Source organism: Oncorhynchus gorbuscha, linkage group LG01 (assembly GCF_021184085.1).
Source record: "Oncorhynchus gorbuscha isolate QuinsamMale2020 ecotype Even-year linkage group LG01, OgorEven_v1.0, whole genome shotgun sequence".
Lineage (NCBI taxonomy): Eukaryota > Metazoa > Chordata > Actinopteri > Salmoniformes > Salmonidae > Oncorhynchus > Oncorhynchus gorbuscha.
In genome coordinates this window covers 96,249,239-96,263,970 of record NC_060173.1, presented here as the reverse complement: position 1 = coordinate 96,263,970, position 14,732 = coordinate 96,249,239, and positions in this window count along the sequence as shown.

Here is a 14,732-nt window from a genome sequence, read left to right as displayed (position 1 = left end):
TTACTAAATTCTGGTCATTTACCGGTAGCATTGCAGTCCTACTCCCAGAAGACACCTGATGCAGGCTTTATATTGGAAGACATACAGTATCTGACTGAATGGCAAGGGCGGCATGGTCCTCCTAGGCACCCGTTTTATGGATTTTATTAACTTGCCCTCATGCACTGAACTATATTGGGCTGATGTATACATACCCAGTTTGTTTTGTTTTCCTGAGAGGATGGATACAACATCTGAAGGAAAATAAATGTCTGTAGCCACCAGTTGATGTGATGAATGACTGCTGAGTAGGGGTCTTCATTGGTCCAATAACTGAATAACCGGGACTCGAGCGGGTCCTGTTTGATTGTCATCGGTTTTCGGGTCTATGTAACTACAGCTGATAGACCTGAATGGACCCGGCCACGGCTCTGAATAGCCTACAGCATATTTATTTTACGCTCATAAGGAATTTATTGACCTTTACAAAGCTTAGCCAACATATTTTGTATTTTATTAGGATCCCCATTAGCTATTGTAAAAGCAGCAGCTACTCTTCTTGGGGTCCACATGAAACATTACATAGTACAGAACATTAATAGACATGAACGGCTCAGTTTAAAAGGCACACTTAGCCTACATATCAATAGATACACACAAACTAACTAGGTCAAATACAGGGGAGGCGTTGTGTCGTTGCTTTATCTGTTTTTTGAAACCTGTGGAAACAAATGCTGTTCATTTGAGCAATATGAGATGGAACAGTGTTCCATGCAATACTAGCCCTATATAATACTGTACGCTTTCTTGAAGTTGTTCTGGATTTGGGGACTGTGGAAAGACCCCTGATGGCATGTCTGGTGGGGTAAGTGTGTGTGTGTGAGAGCTGTGTGTGTGTGAGAGCTGTGTGTGTAAGTTGACTATGCGAACAATTTGGAGTTTTCAACACAATATTTCATAAACAGAAGTGATGCAGTCAGTCTCTCCAACTCTTAGCAGAGAGAGATCGGCATGCATAATATTTATATCAGCCCTCTGATGACAAAGAGTAAGACATGCTGCTCTGTTCTGGGCCAGCTGCAGCTTAACTAGGTCTTTCCTTACAGCACTGGACCACACGACTGGACAATAATCAACATAAGACAAAACTAGTGCCTGCAGGACTTGATTTTTGTAGTGTGGTGTCAATAAAGCAAAGCATCTCTTTATTACGGACAGACCTCTCCCCATCTTCACCACGACAGTTTACAATCTAAGGTAACGCCAAGTAATTTAGTCTCAACTTGTTTAACAGCGACACCATTCATTACCAGACTCAGCTGAGGTATTTGTATTTATGGATCCCCATTAGCTTCCTGGGGCATGACAAAATTAAGGCAGTTATACGATTTTAAAAACATTACAATACATTCATTACAGAATTCTCAACACACTGTGTGCTCTCAGGCCCATACTCTACTACCACAAAATCCGTGTGTACAGTTGAAGTTTACATACACCTTAACCAAATACATTCCTGACATTTAATCCTAGTAAAGATTCCCTGTTTTAGGTCAGTTAGGATCACCACTTTATTTTAAGAAGGTGAAATGTCAGAATAATAGTAGAGATAATGATTTATTTCAGCTTTTATTTATTTTATCACATTCCCAGTGGATCAGAAGTTTACATACACTCAATTATTATTTGGTAACACCCACAATAAGTTGGGTGAATTTTGGCCCATTCCTCCTGACAGAGCTGGTGTAACAGAGTCAGGTTTGTAGGCCTCCTTGTTCGCACACACTTTTTCAGTTCTGCCCTCAAAATGTTCTATAGGATTGGGCTTTGATGGCCACTCCAATACCTTGACTTTGTTGTCCTTAAGCCAATTTGCCACAAATTTGGAAGTGTGCTTGGGGTCATTGTCCATTTGGAAGACCCATTTGTGACCAAGCTTTAACTTCCTGACTGATGTCTTGAGATGTTGCTTCAATATATCCACATAATGTTTCTCTGATGCCATCTATTTTGTGAAGTGCACCAGTCCCTTCTGCAGTAAAGCACCCCCACAACATGATGCTGCCATCCCCGTGCTTCACGGTTGGGATGGTGTTCTTCAGCTTGCAAGCTGCCCCATTTTTCCTCCAAACATTACAATGGTCACTATGGCCAAACAGTTCTATTTGAGTTTTTATCAGATCAGAGGACATTTCTCCAAAAAGTACGATCTTTGTCCCCATGTGCAGTTGCAAACCGTACTCTGGCTTTTTTATGGTGATTTTGAAGCAGTGGCTTCTTCCTTGCTGAGCGGCCTTTCAGGTTATGTCGATATAAGACTTGTTTTACTGTGGATATGGATACTTTTGTACCAGTTTCCTCCAGCATCTTCACAAGGTCCTTTTCAGTTGTTCTGGGGTGGATTTGCACTTTTCGCACCAAAGTACGTTCATCTCTAGGAGACAGAATGCGTCTCCTTCCTGAGCGGTATGATGGCTGCATGGTCCCATGGTGTTTATTCTTGCATACTATTGTTTTTACAGATGGACATGGTACCTTCAAGCATTTGGAAAGGATGAACCAGACTTGTGGAGGTCTACAATTGTTTTTCTGAGGACTTGGCTTATTTCTTTTGATTTTCCCATGATGTCAAGCAAAGAGGCACTGAGTTTGAATGTAAGGCCTTGAAATACATCCACAGGTACACCTCCAATTGACCCAAATGATGTCAATTAGCCTATCAGAAGCTTCTAAAGCCATCAAATCATTTTCTGGAATTTTCCAAGCTGTTTAAAGGCACAGTCAACTTAGTGTATGTAAACTTCTGACTCACTGGAATTGTGATACAGTGAATTCTCAGTGAAATAATCTGTAAACAATTGTTGGAAAAATGACTTGTGTCATGCACAAAGTAGGTGTCCTAACTGACTTGACAAAACTATAGTTGTTCACAAGAGATTTGTAGAGTGGTTGAAAAACAAGTTTTAATGACTCCAACCTCTGTGTATGTAAACTTCCGACTTCAACTGTACATGGGTATGTTATCATGTGTGTGTATGCATGTGTCTGGGCCTATGTTCGTGTTGCTTCACAGTCCCCACTGTTCCATAAGGTCTATTTTTAGTAGTCATGGCTCTATGTAGTACTGTACGCCTCCCATAGTCTATTCTGGATTTGGGGACTGTGAAGAGACCTCTGGTGGCATGTCTTGTGGGGTATGCATGGGTATTTGAGCTGTGTGCTAGTCGTTTAAACAGACAGCTTGGTGCATTCAACATACCTCCCACAAATACAAGAAGTGATGAAGTCAATTTCTCCTCTACTTTGAGCCAGCAGAGATTGACATGCATATCATTGTTAGATTGTTGCATATTATTGTTTCCTCTCTGTGTACATCCAAGGGCCAGCCATGCAGTCCTGTTCTGAGCCAATTGCAATTTTCCTAAGTCCCTCTTTGTGGCATCTGACCACATGACTGCACAGTAGTCCAAGTGCAACAAAACTAGAGCCTGTAGGACCTGCCTTATTGATAGTGTTGTTAAAACCTGTTGTGACGAGCAATCCCGTATCTGGGATCCTATTTATAGCCTCAAGCTCATTACCATAACGCAATGTTAACTATTAATGAAAATCGCAAATGAAATGAAATAAATATATTAGCTCTCAAGCTTAGCCTTTTGTTAACAACACTGTCATCTCAGATTTTCAAATTATGCTTTTGAACCATAGCTAAACAAGCATTGGTGTAAGAGTATTGATAGCTAGCATAGAATTAAGCCTAGCATTCAGCATGCAACATTTTCACAAAAACAAGAAAAGCATTCAAATAAAATAATTTACCTTTGAAGAACTTCAGATGTTTTCAATGAGGAGACTCTCAGTTCGATAGCAAATGTTCAGTTTTTCCCAAAATATTATTTGTGTAGGACAAATTGCTCCGTTTTGTTCATCACGTTTGGGTAAGAAAAAAACAGAAAATTAAGTCATTACAACGCAAACTTTTTTCCAAATTAACTCCATAATATCGACAGAAACATGGCAAACGTTGTTTAGAATCAATCCTCAAGGTGTTTTTCACATATCTATCGATGATAAATCATTCGTGGCAGTTGACTTTCTCCTCTGAAGAAAATGGAACGTGCATGGAGCTGGAGATTATGCAATAATTTCGATGGAGGACACCTGGTAAATGTAGTCTCTTATGGTCAATCTTCCAATTATATGCCTACAAATACATCACAATGCTGCAGACACCTTTGGGAAACGACAGAAAGTGCAGGCTCATTCCTGGCACATTCACAGCCATATAAGGAGACATTGGAACACAGGGCATTCAAAATCTGGACCATTTCATCTTGGTTTCGCCTGTAGCATTAGTTCTGAGGCACTCACAGATGATATCTTTGCAGTTTTTTTTCTTTCCAAAGCTGTCAATTACATGCATAGTCGAGTATCTTTTCGTGACAAAATATCCTGTTTAAAACGGGAACGTTTTTCATCCAAAAATTAAAAGAGCGCCCCCTATCTCGAAGAAGTTAAGAATGTAGAGCAGCGCTTTATTATGGACAGACTTCTCCCCATTTTAGCTACTGTTGTATCAATATGTTTTGACAATGACAGTTTACAATCCAGGGTTACTCCAAGCAGTTTAGTCACCTCAACTTGCTCAATTTCCATATTATTTATTACAATATTTAGTTGAGGTTTAGGGTGTAATGAATAATTTGTCCCAAATACAATGCTTTTAGTTTTTGAAATATTTAGGACTAACTTATTCCTTGCCACCCATTCTGAATCTAACTGAAGCTCTTTGTTAAGCGTTGCAGTCATTTCAGTTGCTGTAGTAGCTGACATGTATAGTGTTGAGTCATCCACATACATAGACACACCGGCTTTATTCAAAGTCAGTGGCGTGCCGTTAGTAAAGATTGAAAAAAGTAAAGGACCTAGACAGCTGCCCTGGGGAATACCTGATTCTACCTGGATTATGTTGGAACGGCTTCCATTAACCTGTTACTCCTACTGCCTACTTTTTCGAACATTCTGTTAAAAATCGCGCAACATTTCAGCGCCCTGCTGCTCATGCCAGGAATATAGTATATGCATATGATTATTATGTGTGGATAGAAAACACTCAGACGTTTATAAAACTGGTTAAATCACGGCTGTGACTATAACAGAACGTGCGTTTCATCGAAAAGCGCAGGAAAATCTGATCACTGAAAATGGGAATATATATCCATCCGCCACTTCAACCCATTGATAAAGGCGAACCACAATAAATGGGGCTGAGGTTGCAATACCTACAGCTTCCACACGATGTCAACAGTCTTGTCATTTGCCTAGGCTTTGTTACTTGGTCAAACGAAGAAGAGACAAGCCATTTCTTCAGGTCTCCGACCGGATATTTTGGTTGAGATTTATCCGGACATTTATTTCCAGACGGACAGCTAAAGAATATACATCGCCTCGTGATCAATTTGGTCGCTTATTAACATGTACTAATACCTAAAGTTGCATTACAAAAGTATTTCGAAGTGTTTTGTGAAAGTTTATCATCAACTTTTTTAATTAAAAAAAATGACGTTACGTTATAAGACGCTATTTTTTTTGTTTATCACACAGTCTTCATAGATCGATATCTAGGCTATATATGGACCGATTTAATCGAAAAAAAGACCCAATGGTGATTATGGGACATCTAGGAGTGCCAACAAATAAGATGGTCAAAGGTAATGAATGTTTTATATTTTATTTGTGCGGTTTGTGTAGCGACGACTATGCTAATTTTTTTTTTTACGTCCCCTGCGGGTCTTTTGGGGTGTTACATGCTATCAGATAATAGCTTCTCATGCTTTCGCTGAAAAGCATTTTAAAAATCTGACTTGTTGCCTGGATTCACAACGAGTGTAATTCAATACCCTGCATGTGTATTTTAATGAACGTTTGAGTTTTAACTAGTACTATTAGCATTTAGCATAGCGCATTTGCATTTCCAGATGTCTAGATGGGACGCCTGCGCGTCAGGTAGGAGCAAGAGGTTAAAGAACACCCTCTGTGTTCTGTTAGACAGGTAACTCTTTATCCACAATATAGCAGGGGGTGTAACAAAACAGCCGCCACAATCTTTTTATCATACATTTCTCTCAGCCAATCATCAGTCATTTGAGTAAGTTCTGTGCATGTTGCATGTCCTTCACTATAAGCATGCTGAAATGTTAACTTGTTTATTGTAAAATAGCATTGTATCTGATCAAACCCAATTTTTTCCAAAACTTTACTAAGGGTTGGTAACAAGCTGATTGGTCGGCTATTTGAGCCAGTAAAGAGGGCTTTACTATTCTTAAGTAGCGGAATGACTTTTGCTTCCCTCCAGGCCTGAGGTCTCACACATTCTAGTAGGCTTAAATTGAAGATATGGCAGAAGTGGCGCTATTATCCTCAGTAATTTTCCATCCAAGTTGTCAGACAACAATCATTTTTTCACCTCTTCCACACTCACTTTACGCAATTCAAAATTACTATTCTTGTCTTTCATAATTTGGTCAGATATACTTGGATGTGTAGTGTCAGTGTTTGTTGCTGGCACGACATGCCTAAGTTTGCTAATCTTGCCAATGAAAAAATCATTAAAGTACTTGGCAATATCAGTCGGTTTTGTTATGAATGAGCCATCTGATTCAATGAATGATGTAGCTGAGTTTGCCTTTTTCCCCAGAATTTCATTGAAGCTGAATGCTTTAAAAAAAATGTACCCCTTTTTCTCCCCAATTTCGTGGTGTCCAATTGTTGTAGTAGCTACTATCTTGTCTCATCGCTACAACTCCCGTACGGGCTCGGGAGAGACGAAGGTTGAAAGTCATGCGTCCTCCGATACACAACCCAACCAGCCGTACTGCTTCTTAACACAGCGCGCATCCAACCCGGAAGCCAGCCGCACCAATGTGTCGGAGGGTACACCGTGCACCTGGCAACCTTGGTTAGCACGCACTGCGCCCGGCCCGCCACAGGAGTTGCTGGTGCGCGATGAGACAAGGACATCCCTACCGACCAAGCCCTCACTAACCCGGACGACGCTAGGCCAATTGTGCGTTGCCCCACGGACCTCCAGGTCGCGGCCGGTTACGACAGAGCCTGGGCGCGAACCCAGGGATGACACCCGAGAGGCATCCAATGCTTTTTACTAGGAATATTTATGTCATATCTGTGTTTCATAGTGTAGTTTCTTCATGTTTTTCTTCAGTTTAATCACATGATTTCTCAATTTGCTGTACGTTTGCCAGTCGGTTGTGCAGCCAGACTTATTTTCCATTCCTTTTGCCTCATACCTCTCAACCATACAATTTTTCAATTCCTCATCAGTCCACAGGGATTGAATAGTTTTTAAAGTAATTTTCTTAAAGGGTGCATGCTTATTAGTAACTGGGATAAGCAATTTCATAAATGTGTCAAGTTCAACATCTGTTCGCTCCTCATTACACACCAACACATTTTATTTACATCAACAACATAGGAATCACTACAAAACTTATTGTATGACCCCTTATACATTATAAAGCATTACACACATGTTATCCAGATACTGACTGTTAGCACTTGGTGGTCTATAGCAGCTTCCCACAAGAATAGGCTTTAGATGATGCAGATGAACCTGTAGCCATATTACTTCAATTGTATTTAACATTTTTACAGGAATGTGGTTCTGAATATAAACAGCAACACCTCCACCATATTTTCTGTAAATGTTAAAACATTGTATTGCTACCACTGTATCATCAAAGGTATTATCTAAGTGAGTTTCAGACATATTCAGAATATGAATGTCATCTGTTACAAGCTATTTATTAATTTCATGAACCTTGTTTCTTAAGCTACATATGTTAACGTGGACTATATTTTGAGCACTTTTCATGGATGCTTGCTTGTTTTCATTGCTTCACTGGGAAGCTTAGCAGAAGTAGATATTCTCATGTTATTTATGTTAGTGCAGGGTGAGCTGCACACAGGGAACTTCCTACTAGGACACATCGCCTCAGTGCTAACAGCATAAATCTGGTTCATAGACACATAATTGCTGCATAGAATAGATGTAGGATCAGCAGAGGCATTTAGGGCAGTTAGAGGGATATCAATTAGGTGACTTACATTGTGTCTACCACTGCCCCTGGTATAATGTACATTTGCTAAAGCATTATGATGACTCAGCGACACAATGGTAGGGATTAACTGAGCTGGGGTCATTGATATGTCAGGTCTAGAACTTAGGGAATGATTTGTACCAAATACAGTGCTTTTAGTTTTAGAGATGTTCAGAACCAGTTTCTTACTGGCCACCCATTCCAAAATAGACTGCAACTTGATTAGCTGTGGTTTCTGGTGCGAATATGGTTGAATCATCACCATACATGGACACACATGCTTTGTTCAATGCCAGTGGCAGGTCATTGGTAAAAATAGAAAAGAGTAGAGGGCTTAGAAAGCTGCCCTGCGTTACACCATACTTACATTTGACATTACAGAAGCTTCCATTAAAGAAATCCCTTTGAGTTCTATGAGATAGATAGCTCTGAATCCACAATATGGCAGAGGTTGAAAAGCCATAACACATACGTTTTTTCAACAACACGTCAATAATATCAAAGGCTGCAGTGACATCTAACAGTACAGCTCCCACAATCTTATTATCAATTTCTTTTAACCAATCATCAGTTATTTGTGTCAATGCAGTACATGTTGAGTGCCCTTCTCTATAAGCACGCTGAAAGTCTGTTAATTTGTTTACAGAGAAATAGCATTGTATTTGGTCAAACACAATTTTTTCCAACTGTTTGCTAAGAGCTGGCAGCAAGCTAATATGTCTGCTGTTAGAAACAGTAAAGGCCTCTTTTACCACTCTTGGGTAGCGGAATTACTTTAGCTTCCCTCCAGGCCTGAGGACAAAGACGTTCCTCTAGGCTCAGATTAAAGATATGACAGATAGGAGTAGCTATAGTCAGCTACCATCCTCAGTAGCTTTCTATCTAGGTTATCAATGCCAGGGGGTTTGTCATTATTGATCGATAACAAAAATAATCCACCTCTTTCACACTAACTAATTTGTTTTTTGTATGCATGAATATGATGTCTCACTGTTCATTGTTGGCATTTCCTGCCTTATTTTGCCCACTTTGCAAATTAAGTAATCATTAAAATAATTGGCAACATCAAATGGTTTTGTGATGAATAAGCCATCCGATTAGATGAAATATGGAGTTGAATTTGTCTTTCTGCCCATAATTTCATTTAAAGTACTCCAAAGTCTTTATATCAGTGATCTTGGCTTTATAATACAGTTTCTACTCATTTTTGTTGAGTTTAGACACATCATTTCTACATTTGCAGTAAGTCAGCCAGTCAGATGCGTAGCCAGACTTAGTCACTCCTTTTGTCCCATCTCTTTCAACCATACAGTTTTTCAACTCATCAATCCATGGAGCCTTAACAGTTCTAACAGTCCGTTTCTTAACAGGTGCATGTTTATCAATAATTGGAAGAAGCAATTTCATAAATGAATCAAGTGCAGCATCTGGATGCTCCTTATTAATCACATCAGACCAACAAATATTTTTAACATCATGAAGAAGGAGTGGACCAAAGTGCAGCGTGGTACGTGTTCATGGTATTTATTTAAACTGAACACTGAAACAAAAGAACAAAGTGGAACAAAACGAAACAGTTCTGTCTGGTGCAGACACAAAACAACTACCCCAAAAAACAGGTGGGATAAAGCTGCTTAAGTATGATTCTCAATCAGAGACAACGATAGACAGCTGCCTCTGATTGAGAACCACACCCGGCCAAACACAGAGAAATAGAAAACATAGAACTAAAGAAACTAGAATGCCCACCCTAGTCACACCCTGGCCTAACCAAACCAGAGAATAAAACCCTCTCTATGGCCAGGGCGTGACAGTACGGATACAGCTTTAGAACAAAGTTCTACAGTATTAGTAAAAATTTGAGCGATACATGTGGACGATCTTGTTCCTGTAGTGTTTGTAAACACCCTGGTAAACTTATTAATAACCTGAACCAGATTACAGGCTCTGGTTACAGTGAGAAGCTTCCTTTTGAAGCAGACAGCTTGATGAAAACCAGTCAATATTCAGGTCCCCAAGAAAGTCTCTGTTTACATCACATACACTATCAAGCATTTCACACATATTATTTAAATACTGACTGTCAGCACTTGGTGGCCTATAGCAACACCCCAAAAGAAAAGGCTTTAGATGTGCCAAGTTAACCTACAACCACAACACTTCAATAACACTTGACATAAGATCTTCTGGATATGGCTCTGAATATATACAGCAACACGTCCCTCATAAGTATTTCTATCTTTTCTATGAATCTTATATCCTTGTATTGCTACTGCTGTATCATCAAATGAATTATCGGAGTCTCAGAAATGGCTAATATATGAATGTTATTTAATGTTTGCTCATTTTTGATTTCATGAACGTTATATCGAACGCTAGATATATTAATATGGGGTATTTTCAGCCCTTTCCTGTGTAGCTTATCAGAGATAGACATAATATGGAAAAGATCAAACAAGCAAGATACAAAAAATATATTCAGCAGTCCATTAATCAATTGGTGTGTGTGTGTTGTGGGGTTGAAGCTACGAACCCATAGACTTGGCTCTCTCATCCCTTCCAGGCTTCTGCTATAGTGGATGTAAGCAATGTATCTGCGCGCTGTCACACCCTGACCATAGTTTGCTTTGTATGTTTCTATGTTTTGGTTGGTCAGGGTGTGAGCTGAGTGGGCATTCTATGTTACATGTCTAGTTTGTCTAGTTCTATGTTTGGCCTGATATGGTTCTCAATCAGAGGCAGGTGTTCGTCATTGTCTCTGATTGGGAACCATATTTAGGTAGCCTGTTTGGTGTTGGGTTTTGTGGGTGATTGTCCTTGTTACGGTCTCTGTGTTACTTTGCACCAGTATGAGGCTGTTTCGGTTTTCGTGTTACGTTTATTGTTTTTGATTCGTGTTTACTTTGTTTCATTAAACATGGACCTCAATAGCCAAGCCACATTTTGGTCTGACTCTCCTTCACATACAGAAAACCGTTACACGCGCTCTGGCAGCTTTCATGGCTGGGATGAGTTATTTTGTCTTCTAGCTTACAGCTTCAGGATAGTCCTCGTTGATAAAGATATTGTAACAATGTGCGCTGAAGCAAGTCGAGAAGCAAGTTCAGGGAGTGAGTGTTTTAATAAAATAAATGGAACATAATACCAAACAAGAAACACGAACATCACACAGACATGAAACAGAAACAATGACGCCTGGGGGAGGAACCAAAGGGAGTGACATATATAGGGAAGGTAATCAGGGAAGTGATGGAGTCCAGGTGAATCTGACAAAGCCCAGGTGCGTGTAACGATGGTGACAGGTGTGCACGATAATGAGCAGCCTGCTGACCTAGAGGCCGGAGAGGGAGCACACGTGACAGATATACGTTCCTCTCAAGTTCTTTGCTCTTTCCACAACAGCTACCTTGTCCTTGAACCTCAGGAACTTGGACCTGTCACCTGGGCCGGTGGTGGGTTTTACAGTCCTGTGGGCGTGTTCCATCTCAATCTTCCTGTGGTCCATCTTCAATTTCTCAGAGATCATTTCCCTCACTTTATCATTAGAATCTGTCCTGGTCTCATGTGGAGATTCTGCAATTCCGTCCATGTTGTTCCACCTTGATTGTCCCTCGAGTCTGATTTAATCGTCATTGTTATCATGGATTCACACACAGAACTGATGTCCTCTCTCAATGACTTACAGATTGCTGTCATCTTGTCATTCTCCTGTTTCAACTTGAGCTGCCCCTGGGAAAACTGCAAACTGTTCATCAGGTCAAGGACCTCTCTGGTCAGGTTGCCCATTCTTTTATTAGTTGAATCCACCAGTATTTGGACAAAACACTTGTAGCTATTTTCTTGTTGTTGTAGCAACTGCTTGTGTAACAATTTTTGTTTGTTTAAAAGATCCTTCACCTGTGATAGAGAGACACTGTCACGTTGTATAAATGATTGGAGACAGGCGCAGGAATACGTAATAGGGGGTTTTAACCTGTCTGGGAACAGGGTTCCGCTAACAGCCAATGAAATTGCAGGGTGCCAAATACAAATCAACAGAAATCTCATAAATCAAATTTCTCAAACATACAAGTATTAGCCACCATTTTAAATATAAAATTCTCGTTAATCCAGCCACAGTGTCAGATTTACAGTGAAAGCTCCACAAACGTTATGTTAGGTCACCACCAAGTCACGGAAAACCCCAGCCATTTTTCCAGCCAAAGAGAGGAGTCACAAAAAGCACAAATAGAGATAAAATTAATCACTAACCTTTGATGATCTTCATCAGATGACACTCATAGGAATTCATGTATGTTTTTGTTAATAAAGTATGTATTTATTTCCAAAAATCTCATTTTACATTGGCGTGTTATGTTCAGTAGTTCCAAAACATGCAGTGCTTTTGCAGAGAGCCACATCAATTTAACTGTTATGCATGGAACTTTAGATAAACCTCTCCTTAATGCAACCGCTGTGTCAGATTACAAAACAACTCTAAGGAAAAAGCATACCATGCAATAATCTGAGTACGGAGCTCAGAGCCCAAATCAGCCAAAATAAATATCCGCCATGTTGCGCAGTCAACATTAGTCAGAAATAGCATTATAAATATTCACTTACCTTTGATGATCTTCATCAGAATGCACTCCCAGGAATCCCAGTTCCACAATGAATGTTTGATTTGTTCGAGAAAGTTCATAATTTATGTCCATATACCTCCTTTTGTTAGGGCGTTTGGTAAACAAATCGAAACGTGCGTGCAACTTCCAGCGGAAAGGTCGGAAGAAAATTCCAAAAAGTTATATTACTCGTCGTAGAAACATATCAAACGATGTATAGAATCAATCTTTAGGATGTTTTTATCATAAATGTTCAATAATGTTCCAACCGGAGAATTCCATCTATAGAAAAGCTACCTCTTATGTGAATGCTCGTGACTGCTGGCATACCTCTGACTCATTCCCCTCTCATTCAGCCCCCCTTCATAGTAGAAGCATAAAACAAAGTTCTAAAGACGGTTGACATCTAGTGGAAGCCTTAGGAAGTGCAATCCCACTGTATCTTCAATAGGGGATGAGTTGAAAAACCTCAGATTTCCCACATCCTGTTTGGATTTCTTCTCAGGGTTTTGCCTGCCATATGAGTTACGTTATATTCACAGACATCATTCAAACAGTTTTAGAAACTTCAGAGTGTTTTCTATCCAATACTTCTAATAATATTCATTAGCATCTGGGACTGAGTAGGAGGCAGTTTACTCTGGGCACGCTTTTCATCCAAAAGTGAAAATGCTGCCCCCTAGCCCAAACAGGTTTTATTAGTCCTCCCAAAAATACAACATGTCATGAAAAGGCACGGGACAATGCCCCCCACAAAAAACACATATATAAAAACACAGGGATGTAACCAAAACAAAAGAGAGAGGGATGAAAAAACACAGGATGAAACACGTAATAACAATACACGGGACAAGACCTGTAATAACAAGTGCACAACACCAGCAGCGGGACGACATCGGGCCTTGAGGACGACCACAAGGACGTGGTACGGGTCGGTCAGGGCCAGTTGCAGCTGCCAAAGTTGTGTCGTCGTCAGATGGACCAGTTGCAGCTGCCGAAGTTGCGGCGGCGTCGGACGGACCAATTGCAGCTGCCGAAGTTGCGGCGGACGTGCCAGTTGCAGCGGCGTCGGACGTGCCAGTTGCAGCTGCCGAAGTTGTGTCGGACGGGCCAGTTTCAGAGAGCCTATATAGCCATAGACCTCTGGACATGATGCACGGAATGAGCAGCAGTACCGGAGGAATCCGTGACAGACACCACTGTCCTCAATGGTACTCCCGCTGGCTTTGGTCTTTGTTATGGTAGCTAGCAACGTAGGTTACACTGTTACTACTCGCAATTCCAGACAGGGCAGGTCACAATGAAGATTGAAAACAACAAACAGCAGGGATCTAGGACCTATTTGTTAACCAGAAGAGCAACTAGGCTGACACACATTGTTTTGTCACTCAGGTCCAATCGGTCTGGATGTTGTCGTGTCTGGGTCTGATTGTTCTTGGGTCCGTTCGGGTCTGGGTCCCCCTTTTTCTTAAATGATCAGGTCCATTCTGGTCTGGTTCTGTTTGTCCTCGTGTCCAGGTCCAACTTTTTGGACCCGAAAATACCTTCATGGGCCATTTCACATATCCACTTTGGGGTGGCAAAGGGAGAATCGTCTTTGTTACGTGGCATCATTGGTACAGTTAGGGTTAAACTGAGCTGACATTGAGGGCTAAGGATTTGAGGTAATTGGGTGAGTCATGTGTCACAGTCCAGCTGGAATGGCCCCAGCAAAGAACACAGACATAGGTGGAGACAGAACACACTAATGTGATGTTATCTTGTGACTCAGTCATTTGATTGTTTTTTAAGGTTGTTTGTCATGAAGCTGTTTGTGTGATTTAAAAAACAACATTCATACAGTATGTATTTCACCATGGTGGTGCTATCGAGAAAATGTGTGGTTTTGGCGAAGGCTGCTTTATCCTTTTTGTATCAAATAGAAGAAAGGTATTATGAAGTTATCACATCCCATTTATGTTCCATCTTGCCTGAGACACAGTTCTCCCAACTTGGATCCAGAAGCTAAGATGAGCTGTGCTGTGATTACTGATAG